We start from the raw sequence: 13,083 nt of genomic DNA, 5'->3' as shown, positions 1-13,083 counted from the left end.
TCTCTGAATGAAGTCCATTCTGATAGTCCTCAGAAAATGGACTGTAATTTATACTATTTACACAAACATGAGACATATATCTAAAGAAACGTTGAAATGTCAGGTTTTATATCATGTAAGACAAATTGAAAACAAATATTCTCTGTTTATGTAATATGTTTGAAAAGAGAGAGATGTCAGCCGTTTGCGAGTCAGCTCATTATCCACGAATGTGGCCATGCCCACGGAGTGCACACGCTATTCAGACGCTAATTCTGAGGTGATCAATGCAACAGAGTGAACGCCCGCATCAGGCTCAGGCTTAGTCAGATTCATGTACATCATTTTGAGATGCAGTTTCATTACACATAACTTACATTAGTAAATTGCCATATTGGCTATTCCCATACTATATTACTAAATGTCAGGACATGTCAAAACTACTCCAGGACCCCAAATCAGCCTCAGACCCCAGAGGGTTAATCAAATAAGCAAATTAGCAATTCAGGTCTGTAAATTAAAAGCAGCAGTTGTGTAATCTCCATTGAAGAAAGCTGCAATAAAATATCCTTACTGCTTTTTATTTGTAAAATAGCATTTAACTGTGTTATGTATAATTTTTTAATAAAATAACTTCTAACTCTGTTAAAGGGATAGTTCACCCAAAAATGAAAATGTTATGTTTATCTGCTTACCCCCAGGGCATCAAATTTTTGGGTGAACTATCCCTTTAAGTATTATTGATTAATTAAATGTTTGAAGAACACTCTGATTGAAAAAGAACATTCCTAAAATTCAAAAATCTGTACTGTGAGTCATGGAAACATTTATTTTTGGGACCTGCACACATTTGAGATAATCGTTTCAGGCTAAAGCAATCTAAGAAAAAAAAGAAAACTATTGAAGGCATTGTTCCACTCCAGAAATGTTAGAAAACAAACACACCAGAAAACAGGATGCTGATACTTTTTTTTTTTCTTTTTCCTAAATGTTACTTTCACTTTCCAGATTCTGAGAATGTCTTCATAATGAATTTCATATTTAAGGATATATTATTTCATAGTAGATACTGTACATCTTTAAACAGCAAAGTTAAGGTGGGTCTGAACAGCTCCAAATTCAAATTTTAGCTTACTAATACAGTCAATTTGCATTGAGGTGACTGATGAGCCATTGGTTCTGTGTAAATGAGGCAGACATTGTCATTTTTTATGACAATTAAGCCCTGTTCAAAAACATTCAAGCTTCCTCATAAGTGACTGGTTTAACATTGTATGCTGGCAAGGCTTCTGATGGATGACTTAAATCGCACTTGATTTCAATAGAGTTTGACGTTAACATTTTTCTAAGCTAATGCCACAATACTCTAATAAGCTTTAGTGCATATCTTATTTTTTGCTGGATGTCATCATCAATAATCCAGTGCGTTACAGTTTTATCCTGTGATTCTGATTCAGGTGAACGCATTTGTGTCACCACTGTGTCATGTTAAAAAGTCATGGTTTTCATATGTGGAAATCTAAGCCATTATACTGTAGTGTATTAGCAGTTACTGTACATTCACTTAAGTAGCTCAGAGAAGAAGTTATTATTTTAACATTCATTAAACATTGTATAACATGCTGCTCGTTTTGTGAATTTAAAGAAATAAACTGTACTTGATCCTTCCAATAATTCAAGATTTTTTCAAGCTTTGCACATTTTCAAAGTAATCGTGTCAGGGTAAAATAATCAAAGAAAGCATTCCAGGAAAAATATGAAGACTATTGACTGTAAGCACATTGTTCCATTTCTTGCATTCTTAGATAAAAGGGTTTTTTATTTTGTCTTGCAAATTTGATGTTTTTAAAATCAAACTTGGCACAGCTGGCAGGAAAAAAGGGTCAAGTTCTAGAGAATGTTTTCTCTCGTTGTTATCACACCATATTTTTACATGACGCACATAGAAAATTTTCTGTTATCCAAATGAGAGTTTAATATATTATTATTTATGGACATGTTATGGACAATTTATTTTTCAATTTATTTACTTTTTTCACAGTAAAGGATCATGTTAAAGGATTTGTTCATAACGTAAAGATTATGAGTTGAGCCAGCTCAATTAAATAATGTCACAACCAGAAAAAATAAATGAGGAAGCAAACTTAATCAATGTTGGTAATCATCTTTGAATTTCAGAAGTGAATTTTGTGAATCTTCTTTATTTTTAATCAGAATTTCATATAATTCAGTCTTGCACACTCTTTTGTGATTTTTTTCTTTTTTTTTAGAAACTAAAAAATGAAACAAAAATATATGGCAAATTTTATGTCAAAATTTTATAAAGAAAAGCGCAAGAGATTTTTACACCCATAAAAAACTGCATTTGCAATTTGTCTCAGGGAACTGCATCACCATAGCACATTAATATATCATATCATTGCAACACAGTTGCAATATCATCTGTCCAACTAAAATTTATTAATATGTATGTTTAACTTAACTAAAACATGCTGATACAAACACAATGTGCACAACTTACACATGAGGCAAAGGATAGAAACGGCAAAACCAATGATACTCAAGGGAATTTGCTACTTGTGTGAAAAGCTCAAGGACTCAGTACTGTATGTGGGGGGGAAGCATCACTCTTAGCACTCAAACTAAGCAGTTTTTCACACTCATTTCTTGGAGTTGCAGTGGAACTGTTGTCATTTGTGTGACAGGCGAGTGCACTTAATCCCGTCTCAAGAGAGCGAGCAGTGCCAGATGGTTGAGTAGAGCAGCAGAGACAGTGGTCAGGTGGTGGACAGACATCCACCCTCGGAGTACACTGACATACTGGCTGACTGTCAACAGACAGCATGTGGCACGTAGGCAGTTTACTGGCAGGTCACCAGCTAATGGTTTACCTGAAGTGCTAAACATTTATACAGTGTGGAAACAGCCAGACTCCTGAGGGGCTTTGGCTAAGTTGACGGCTGACAATCAGCCATCATTTCAGTGTACTTTACAGCAGTCATTTTTAACATGCACAGTTCTTGGAAAGGCATTATATTGTTAATTTTACTACATTGTTAATAATTTTACACTTTCAAAGCAAGTGATTGTGTGGTGCAAAAACCCACCACCCCAACATTAATTGTTGCTATCATTGGGTAGTAGTGTCAAGTAAGCAGTTATTCAAGTGCTCTTGTTAGTTGCATAGAAACATGAACAGAACACAGATGATTATCAAATATAGCACAATAAAAATGACCAAATTACATAATTATGTGTTATGATCTGTTTTTGCTTAAGACTTTTATTTGATAATTTAATTTAATAATGTGTTATTTTGTCTTAAAATGTGTTATAATTTGATGAGGTGTCATGACTTTTCCTTCTATTGGGTTAAGCAAGTGTCAAGATTGTGCATCTTAATATTCAGTGTTAATCTATGACATTTGTTTTACTCATTTTATCATCTGGTAGGTGAAAATCTAACCCAAGCTCATTGGAAATATGTGATTCTGGTTACATTTCTGGAAATATGGTGCTCTGGGTACATTTTTTGGGTGAACAGTCCACAAGGGGCGCTTCAAGTAATATCATTTTTTTTTTTCTCAGTTTTCTTTAAAAAAAAAAAAAAAAAAAAAAGGCCTGTGGGTACATTTTGGCAAAATGATATTGCACTGCTTGTATCACTTTTCACATCAGTTTCAAAGTGAAATGTCCAGAGAATGACACTAAATAGCATGTTTAATTTCATTCCAAAACAGTTAAATATGACTGTATCAACATTTTATTATGTTGGTTAATGCATGTGCAGTTTGGAAATTAAATTTATGGTTAATGTGGTAAAAGGCTAATGCTCAATTGCGTTTGAAATTAACATACCCCAATACTAACCCCTACCCTAAACCTAACCGTTAAAGTGAGCAAAAGCAAACGAGAGATAAAAACACATTTGCTGAAGCAACCATGCCATTTTAGCCCTTCTATGAGGCTTTAAACTCTTTTGTGGCATGTCATGACTCGTGTTGCATTGCAAGTGTAATTCTGTACCTTGTGATCATAATTTAAGTGAAAAAGAACAAAAGTTGGTGGTGTTTTATTGCCACTAGTGGGCAAGTTTTTGCAGTTCTGCAGAAATGTATCAAATTATTTAGAAAAGAAATTACACAACCTGAGGTGTTTGTAGCAAAAATAGTGTGGGATGACTTGTGTGCGTAAGCAAGCCCAACTAACTGTATCATTTGGCTGCTGCTGTATAATAAATATTAAACCTCACCGTACAGTGTATGGATATACACCATTTTTATAATGTCCTGTGCGACACTTTATGTACAAATGAATGTTATCTAGAAGGATTGGCCTTTTTATTTTGGAAGCTAGCCAACTCATTTCATGCACAATAGGAGGTAAACCTGTAAACATTAAAGCTTCAGAAATGTTGTGTTTGGTAATGCTTGATAAAGGTCATGAAATGGCTTTCCCAGCCCACACAATTAACCCGCTTTCTCTGTGAGGCAGCAATCTGTTGGGAGGCAATTAAAGCCCACTGCTTCCTGTTGGAAGTCATCTTTATACTACAAGAACCCAATTGCAATAACCACTGCAATAGTAAAATGTTATATAAACCCTTTGCTGGAGTTTCCAGGAAAGTAATACCTAATACTATCAAAATACAAATCTGGAACTAGCATGAAATAACAGTTAAACAACAAAAATGATATCTAAACCAGTGAAAATACTGGTCACTGATCTGCACATTTTGTATGTTTCTCATATATGACACACTAAGGGTGTGTCTCAATCAGCTCCCTAGTTCAGTAGTTAGGGCATTGATCAGGGAGTCAGCCATTTTATGGGCTGTATCAACCGCAAAATCCAGTGCACTGAACATTGGCTCCCTGAAAAATCTATCTATCCCCTGACAAATATTGTGATTGTGAGTTTACAATTTTGAACATAAAACATCTCATATTCTTGCTGCTTTGATATCAAGGGTAAAAGAACATAAAATCACACTGAAACAGCAACTCTTGTGTTGAAAAGGGTGTGCAAAAACTACAAACTTGCAAGCGATGCGTTTTGTCACCAAATTGCATCATGTTTTGCCTAAAAGAAAGAGTTACCCTTTAAAGGGTTAGTTCACCCAAAAATGAAAATTCTGTCATTAATTACTCACCCTCATGTTGTTCCACACCCGTAAGACCTTCATCTTACAGTTCATCTTTGGAACACAAATTAAGATATTTTTTTGATGAAGTCCATGAGGTCTATGACTCGTCCATAGACAGCAATATAATCAACACTTTCAAGGTCCAGAAAGGTAATAAAGACATTGTTAAAATAGTCTGCATTGGTTCGACCTTAATTTTATGAAGCGACAAGGATAACACTCATATGTGTTTACGTCCAGCACATCCAGGTTCTACGTCAGAATGCTAACTCATTATTGGTCGGCTCCTGCGTCAGCATCACACGCATGCATCATGTTGCTCACATGATCAGCTTTGGCTAATACTGACCCGGCATCACTGTGCTTACTGCAGCAACTACATAAGGATAATGCCAGGGAATAGAAGAGATTGTTGAATTTTCATTTTTGGGTGAACTAACCCTTTAAGGGTTAAAGAGCAAAACTCAAACCTCTTTCAACTGACCCCAAAGTAAAGTGAAGAAAAAAATAATGCAGTTCTCATTGCATTCACATTGTACCAGAACCAGAAAGCGGATTCAGACCTTTTTAGTTGTGACATTGATATTTGAAATGATTTTTTTTTTGTTTTTTTTTTGTGTGACTGAGGCAACTTAAATATATTTTGTTAATACAATAACTAAATAATAACAAAAAATGTATAGAATAATATAATATGAAAATAGAGTTAATCTTTGACAATGCAATATAACCGCACCACATAAATCAAACTAAACTTAGAGCAATGCCAGATGGAGTTTGTGTCAAGCAAGCACCTATAGCGAGTTGCTCTAAAAACATGTTATCAGGATGGCAGAACAGACTGCTGTGTCTTTATTTGCAAGCAGTATAGATGATATGTAGATGATAAATTAATTTAATTAAATTGCCTTATGGTTTAATAATCACACTATTCCATATTGCTATTTCAATTCAAAGGGGCTATATGTAGAATCCAGAAACCCTTGTTATTTGTGAGACTGGTGGCCGTTAAGTGAACTGCAGTCAGCAACTTGAAGTGATGTCATCTCCCTCTCTTCGATTGATTGGCTAGAGGAGGAGCTGTCAATCTAGAACTAGTGGACCAATGGTGACACTTAAGCCCAGCCTAATTTACATGAAACATGAACGGCAACATTTGCAAACGCAAGAGCAGAACATGGAAAGAAGAGCAAAGAGAAAAACAGCACAAGCGTACAAAAGAGTAAATATGAGTAGAAAATGTAAGAGAGCACAAAGTACAGAGTAATAAAAGCAAGGAAAACAACTTTTTAGAACACAAACACAAGTTTAAGATTTGTGCAATATAACTTTTAATGTGTTGAAAGTTGATTCATGCTTTTTTTTTTTAAATGCGCTTTTAATTTTTTGATTCACGCTTATTATATTTTGATCCGTGACCACGTTCTTTGCCATTCTGATCATTTTGCATTATTTTTTTTAAATTTGTGTTGTACATTTTTACATGTGTTTTTAAATTTTTGATTCACGCTTATTATTTTTTGATCCATGACCGCAATACTATTGGCGGGAATCTAACCCCATACACTCGTTTGCGTGTACGTGCAAGAGACTGGTCATGATTCAAGGCCCCAATATACTCTCTGCAAAGATCTTTTTTGTTCTTAGCTTAGAAGTAAAAAGAAGTTATACCTTTGTAGAAATATACTTTTAATGAACATCACCACACCATCCACATTACTGAGAGCGACATTTATGAACATGTAAATAAGTGCTACTCGCTTTCCTCTCAGTAATAAAATAAACACAACAAAAATGACAGCAGTGAGAAAACAGCAGTTAAGAAAGCATCTGATCATAGTGATGTGGATATGTTTGCACAAGCTCTGTAATTCACCGACATCATGTCGACAGAAGAGGTAATTCACGAGTTCACACTTACAAATAATCAGACAGTAAATATATGCGTATTTGGCGTGCTGTCCGAGGAGAGGGCTCTGAGCTCGGTATTTGGCCCGAACTCAGAGTACTTCCCCGGTAATTCTGGTTATGAAAGTAACAAGGCGAGTGTGAGGAGACGGGGTGGTGAAGGGATGCTGAAAAAACTGTTGAGGAATATGGGTGAGTCGACTGTGTTTGTAAATAGGCCTTCACTCATGCTGATTGGGTAGATATGTTTATTACTGATTGTTGACAGCTGGCTGAAATGACGTGATGATTAGTCAGATTATTTGAAACATCAATAAATAAAACATCATTTAAAATTACACTGTTATGATAGTTTGATTATAAAGTATATTTGAGACTATAGACTATAAAGATCTGGCTATGCGAGACTATAGTTTGAATTAATCCCTTTTCTTTGCATGACACATTGACATTACAGTACAGAATGGCTCTTATCCTGAACATTGTAAGAATTAATTTCATGTGTCATTGAACGGAAGAGAGGCTCTCGGGTGTGCGCATAACCTTCACATCCTTTTGACTTTCTCTGCAAAAATGTCCCAAGTCCTTCATAAAAATCAGTCTACAGGCTTTCATAGATAACCGAGGAAGCCGGGGAAGGTCTTGTTTAAGTTTCGTTACAAGCTGTTCACACATTGCCAATAAAAAAATCGATTTCTATAAATATAGCCCCTTTAAGTAGCCTATTACGTCATATTCAGAAGAATTTGTCAGTCAAATAATCATTCCTCAACAGTTTTCTTCTGAATAGTAGAAAAGTAGATTTCAACCCTGCATCAGATCTGCTCAAAGATCCAAAAAATTCTAATCTTAATCTGTATTCATTGACATTTCATTCCTGGCATTTCGAATGAGTGTTTACAATGACAGCAGTCACTCGCTGATATATCAAGCAGGGATCCAAACATCTCTTCCTGTGCTGACATGAGTTGAACATCAGGCAGAATGACACACTGCAGCAGGAGAAATGCAGTCTAGTTTGTTTACTGACCTTCCCGTCTCCCTACTGGCAACAAACAATCAGAGATGCCTGTCTCTCTCCCTGTGCTCTCGGAGAACTGGGGCAAGGTGACTTCTCTTCCAGCACTCCGATAAAGTAGTATTCCACTTCATTGGGTCACTCGTTCACCTGCAAGACAGAGAGAACACGTTTAACTGAATATGTGTTTCAAAAGCTGTGGTAGTTCCAAGTATGTCACATCTTAAAAACTAGATTTATACATTTTCAGGACAAAATTTTAGTTGAGTTTGCACATGAAAAACCACTATGCTACTGACCCAAGTAGACAGCCTTTATGATTATCTGGCCATCTGCACCACTGCCAAGAATCACTGGAACACACTGGCTGCGTTTACAATGCAAGTCTTAATGCACAGATCCGATCTTTTGGCCAGCCTGTTTACATTTACTTTAGACACAACTGGTATCCGATATCTGTGTTTACATTAGTTCCCGCCCAAAAGGACTGTCGGTGATCGCTTTACTATGCACATGGTAGACCCTGGGGTTTTGAATGGCTGTGCTATTAAAATTATTTATATGTCGGGTGGCCATGATTATTTGCCAAGATGGATAAGTTAATAGCTATCATGGATGATTCGCAGTGCAAAATCTGACTGAACAGATATAGACCGAAAAAGAGGTAATTTTCATTTGTTATTTTGTCGTTAGACAATTCTGAAGTGAAATAAAGTAGCATGGTAAGATTACATTTATTTGAATGATTTTGAATATGAATGATAATGATAGAAAGAGCAAGAGAGAGAGTGCACAAGAGTATGAAGCTAGAAAGTCATCACCTCATTGCTGAGATAATGTTTTCAATTCAGTAGTGAAGCTTATTTATAAAATTCACCAGGCATGGGTTGAAAAAGAGCTGCTAAATGTGTGTGAGTGTGTAACCCCTCCTGTTCGAACCACCCACTCCAAGTGGGACTCGAACCCGGGTCCATCCACATGGGAGTTGGGCGCTTTAACAAGGAGGCTAAAGACCGCAGTCTCTAGCGTCAGTCGCTAGAGCACCTCTTGAGTTCAGGGGAGTGAGGTTTACATGCAAAGCTCTTACCGGCCTACGTCCGTTACACTCAACCTCACTCCCATCCGGGTCATGGCACCAGTGTAACCTCTCCTGTTCGAACCACCTACTCCAAGCGGGATTCGAACCCGGGTCCATCCACATGGGAGTCGGGCACTCTAACAGGAGGCTAAAGAGGTTTACATGCACAGCTCGCACCGGCCTACGTCCGTTACATGTTCATGCAATTTCTTTCTTATAGGAAAAGATATCTAGATATATAGACATATAAAGTTCCCACCCACATCAAAAATTGCAAATCAAGCAAATTTTAGTGCTAGGGCATACACCATGTCTGCTTCATAATACAACATTAAAATGATATCTTTTTATAGGCAAACGTTGCCCTCGCCTTGTGGTGGCTTGGAATTCCAAAATATGCCCAAAATGTCCAGATATCAGATATGTATCTGATTTAAAACCACATTTGGAAGCCAGTGTAAACGCAGCCTCCGATAGTAGCAGTGGCCTCATGGCATCCATAATCAAGTAAGATTCTTTATTGTGTACCAATGGTAGATGGCTATACTAACAATAAAAAACCATGAAGTCTCATAGCATGGTTAATGACACTAATTTTGCAACATTAACACCTTTATTGAAATGAACCGAATCAACATTGAACTGACTGAAGCTGAATCATGACACTATTGTATTCTGCAGAGCAGCTCATAGCTGAAACTGAACTCGTTTCATCAACGATTAACTTTGCAACTGTGTCATTGAACTAAATTAAGCTAAATAATGTCACTATCATTTTCTGTAGAGCTGCTTAAACAGCTGAAAATGAATTTGTTTCATAACTGATGAATTTTACAAAAATAAATAGCTGCTTTAAAACAATCTATAACATGCTATATAAATGTGACGACTTGGAAGTGCCATGATTTTCCTTGGAGTCCAATGTAAATGCAAATGCACATAAATATGGTAATCGTTCAATGCCATGGCATATGAATATGATAATTGTTCAGTGCTTTGGAATATATCATATCGCCATCTAACACCATCACCGTACCATGGTACCACCACAGTACTTTTTTTAATGGCAAGATCATGATTTTGAAAATTCTAGACAGATTGAATGGTCGATCCTGAGTATAAAATTTGTGTCTTTCCTGAGACATTTATCACACAACTCTATGTTTTATTTATTTAGTAGGCTATTCTTTATTTTTTATTTATTTTATTTTGTTCAAGGAAAGTCAGTTTTCTGCCACTGTCTTTCTTTTCAGGGACTATTATCCAGCTAGAGATTCACACTTTTATGATAATGCTGCTGTTATCAATGTCACATAGACCTATCTGTAGCTGTAGTCTGTTCTGTGTTGTCATGCATTTCATTGAAGCGGCTGCTCTTGCTCACTGTATCTCATGACAAAATGTCATAAACAACATATTCTATTTTAGTATTAGCCATGACATGTTGATGTTCTGATCACATGCCGCTGTGCTGATAAGCCAAGAAAACAACAAGATTTATTCCTGTTCCCTTTAAACACTGCTCAGAGCTGCAGTAATAAAACATGCATTATGAAGATATATTATAAAGCATTAAACAAAAGGAACATTTCATATGGATGTGACAAATGTACACAACATACTGTACATTGATTTTATCATATAAAATATTACAAGGCAACAATGAAATGCCTCATCAAAATATGATACAGCATCAAGGACACACCTGCAGGCCAACATGATTTATGCTTTAAGACAGTGTGCAATCTATCATTGGGGTGAAAGTCAACTACAATTACAGTGCACTGCTGTGAGGTGAAGATTCGCCTCCGATATTATAATCAATTCTATCAGTATACTAATCAAAACTACATATTGATATTATCTGAAGAAAATGTGAGTGGCGCTTGTGAGTGTAAAACTTGCCGCCACATTGCTAGGATGTTGGGTGGCATTGCCATTCAGTTGCCAAGATGTTTGGAGTAGTTTGGATTTTAGCATGTTGCTTTATGGCTGTTAAAGCTTTGCTGGGTAATCGCTAGGTGACCCATGTCAAAACAGCCCACCCTAAATTTCTATGACCTTCTGGTCTCTAGATATAATTTATTCAGTCTAAGGGATTGTTTTTACCTGTTTCTTTATCCATGCAGAAATCATAATTTGGTAACACTTTACAATAGATTTTGAGGTTAAACTTCATTTTAAGGTATTACAGTTTAATAATACATTTAAGTACTGAGTAATAATAACTAACTGAGTGTACTTACTATAGGTTTAGGGTGAGGGTTTGGTTTAGTGTTAATTGCATGTAAATATGCATAATTTCTAGTTTACTACATGTAACATGTGCAACAATGACACTGTAAAATAAAGTGTTACCGAGTTTGGTTTAAGTCAAGTCAAGTCAAGTCAAGTCACCTTCATTTATATAGCGCTTTTTACAATGCAGATTGTGTCAAAGCAGCTAAGGTTTTAGGTTAACGTTAAGGTAAAAGGTTAACCTTAAGGTTTAAGGTTAGTTTCATATAATTATGCATTTATAGTTATAGAGTACAGCAGTCAGGTTCCGGAAGTAAAAACACTGTAGGAAAATTGATTTTTAACGACCTACTATGAACTACGAGGTGATTAATCTATGGTATTTGCTTCTGTTGAATCCATCAGTGTGTTATTCCAACTCATTTTTAAAATAATCGTGTTTAAGAGCTGAATTCATGGTGCAAAAACTAAATTTCCCATGATGCTGTACAGAAAACTCAACCAATCAGAGAGTCAACACATGCAAAACTCGCCAAAAGAGCTCTTTAGCTCCTAGCAAATGACGCAATTGAGTCGGACTCCTTACGCTCTAAAAATACTTAAATAATTGTGTAAAGAGAGATTTCCTTAATTCCTGAATGAATCAGTTGTTTGAATGAGTTGAATGGTAAATGACTCTATGACTTACTCATTTAGACATTTACCGCCACCTACTGGCAGTTTTAGTTTCTTATTTAGAGTATCTTTTCATAAAAAAAAAAAAAAATCATATTTCCATATTAATTAAAAAACCCATTAAAGGTATAGTTCACCCAACTACTATTCACCTTGTACTTCTAACTGAACTGTTTGCTTGTGTTTATTTCCTGTTGTACAAACTTCTTATATTTTTATAATGGCTAATATTTTTATTTAAATATTATTTTTCAATAAAAATTTTGTATTGAGGAAGGGCAAAGACTGTCTTTATCAGTGAGTCAGTAGCAAAGACTTTTGTATTGAAAGGGACTGAAACAAAGATGTTTTTTTTTTTTTTTTTAAAGAAATTTATACTTTTATTCAGCAAGGACAAATTAAATTGATCAAAAGTGACAGTAAAGACAATTTATAATGTTACACCTTATAAGAAGCAACTTAGGGTGTGTTCATACTTGTCATGTTTGGTTCTATTAAAACGAACCCTGGTGCGATTTCTCTGTTAATGCAGTTCATTTGAACATGTGTGAACGCTGCCATCCGATCCCTGGTGTGCACTAAACAAGCGGACCGAGATCGCTGAAATAATGGATCTCGGTCCGCTTCCAAACGAACTCTGGTGTGGTTCAAATGATATATGAACGCAACACAGACCAAAGACATGTAAACGAACCAAAAACAGGAAGATGAGACCCTAAAAAAGACAGAATACTTGCGCATACTGGGTTTTCTCATCATAGTCGCGAGTTTGCCCATCACAGGCATTAGATGCGCATCTTCACGCAGCAGATCGTTTGTGTGTGACGGAGGGATTCCCGCCGCTGTTTTGACTCCTTTACACATTTTATAAGCTCTTCACGAGCTGGCTGGCCAAAATACCATCATATGCAGGCTATGCACAAACAAGAAGTGTGTTTATCTCAGCATTCAGCATTGTTTTGGATGTTCGGTAAGTTCCGTCTTAAAATAGGCAATATTTTATCAAATCCGACCAGAACGTATCCCTATGACTTTAGGTTC

The 13,083-nt window shown here is 36.0% G+C and overlaps 1 protein-coding gene across 5 annotated transcripts in view; it reads right to left on the bottom strand.

Moving 5' to 3' along the window:
* The window catches only part of LOC125269164 (leucine-rich repeat and fibronectin type-III domain-containing protein 2), a 131,206-nt gene that overhangs the window by 70,910 nt on the left and 47,213 nt on the right, over positions 1–13,083 (bottom strand). For all 5 annotated transcript variants that reach the window (XM_048191975.1, XM_048191973.1, XM_048191974.1 and 2 more), the window contains one exon: positions 8,064–8,201. The gene's annotated coding sequence lies outside the window, so the exon portion shown is untranslated. The remainder of the gene's footprint in view (positions 1–8,063; positions 8,202–13,083) is intronic.

This window comes from Megalobrama amblycephala, linkage group LG5, assembly GCF_018812025.1.
Source record: "Megalobrama amblycephala isolate DHTTF-2021 linkage group LG5, ASM1881202v1, whole genome shotgun sequence".
Lineage (NCBI taxonomy): Eukaryota > Metazoa > Chordata > Actinopteri > Cypriniformes > Xenocyprididae > Megalobrama > Megalobrama amblycephala.
This window is presented reverse-complemented; position numbering and strand designations above follow the sequence as displayed.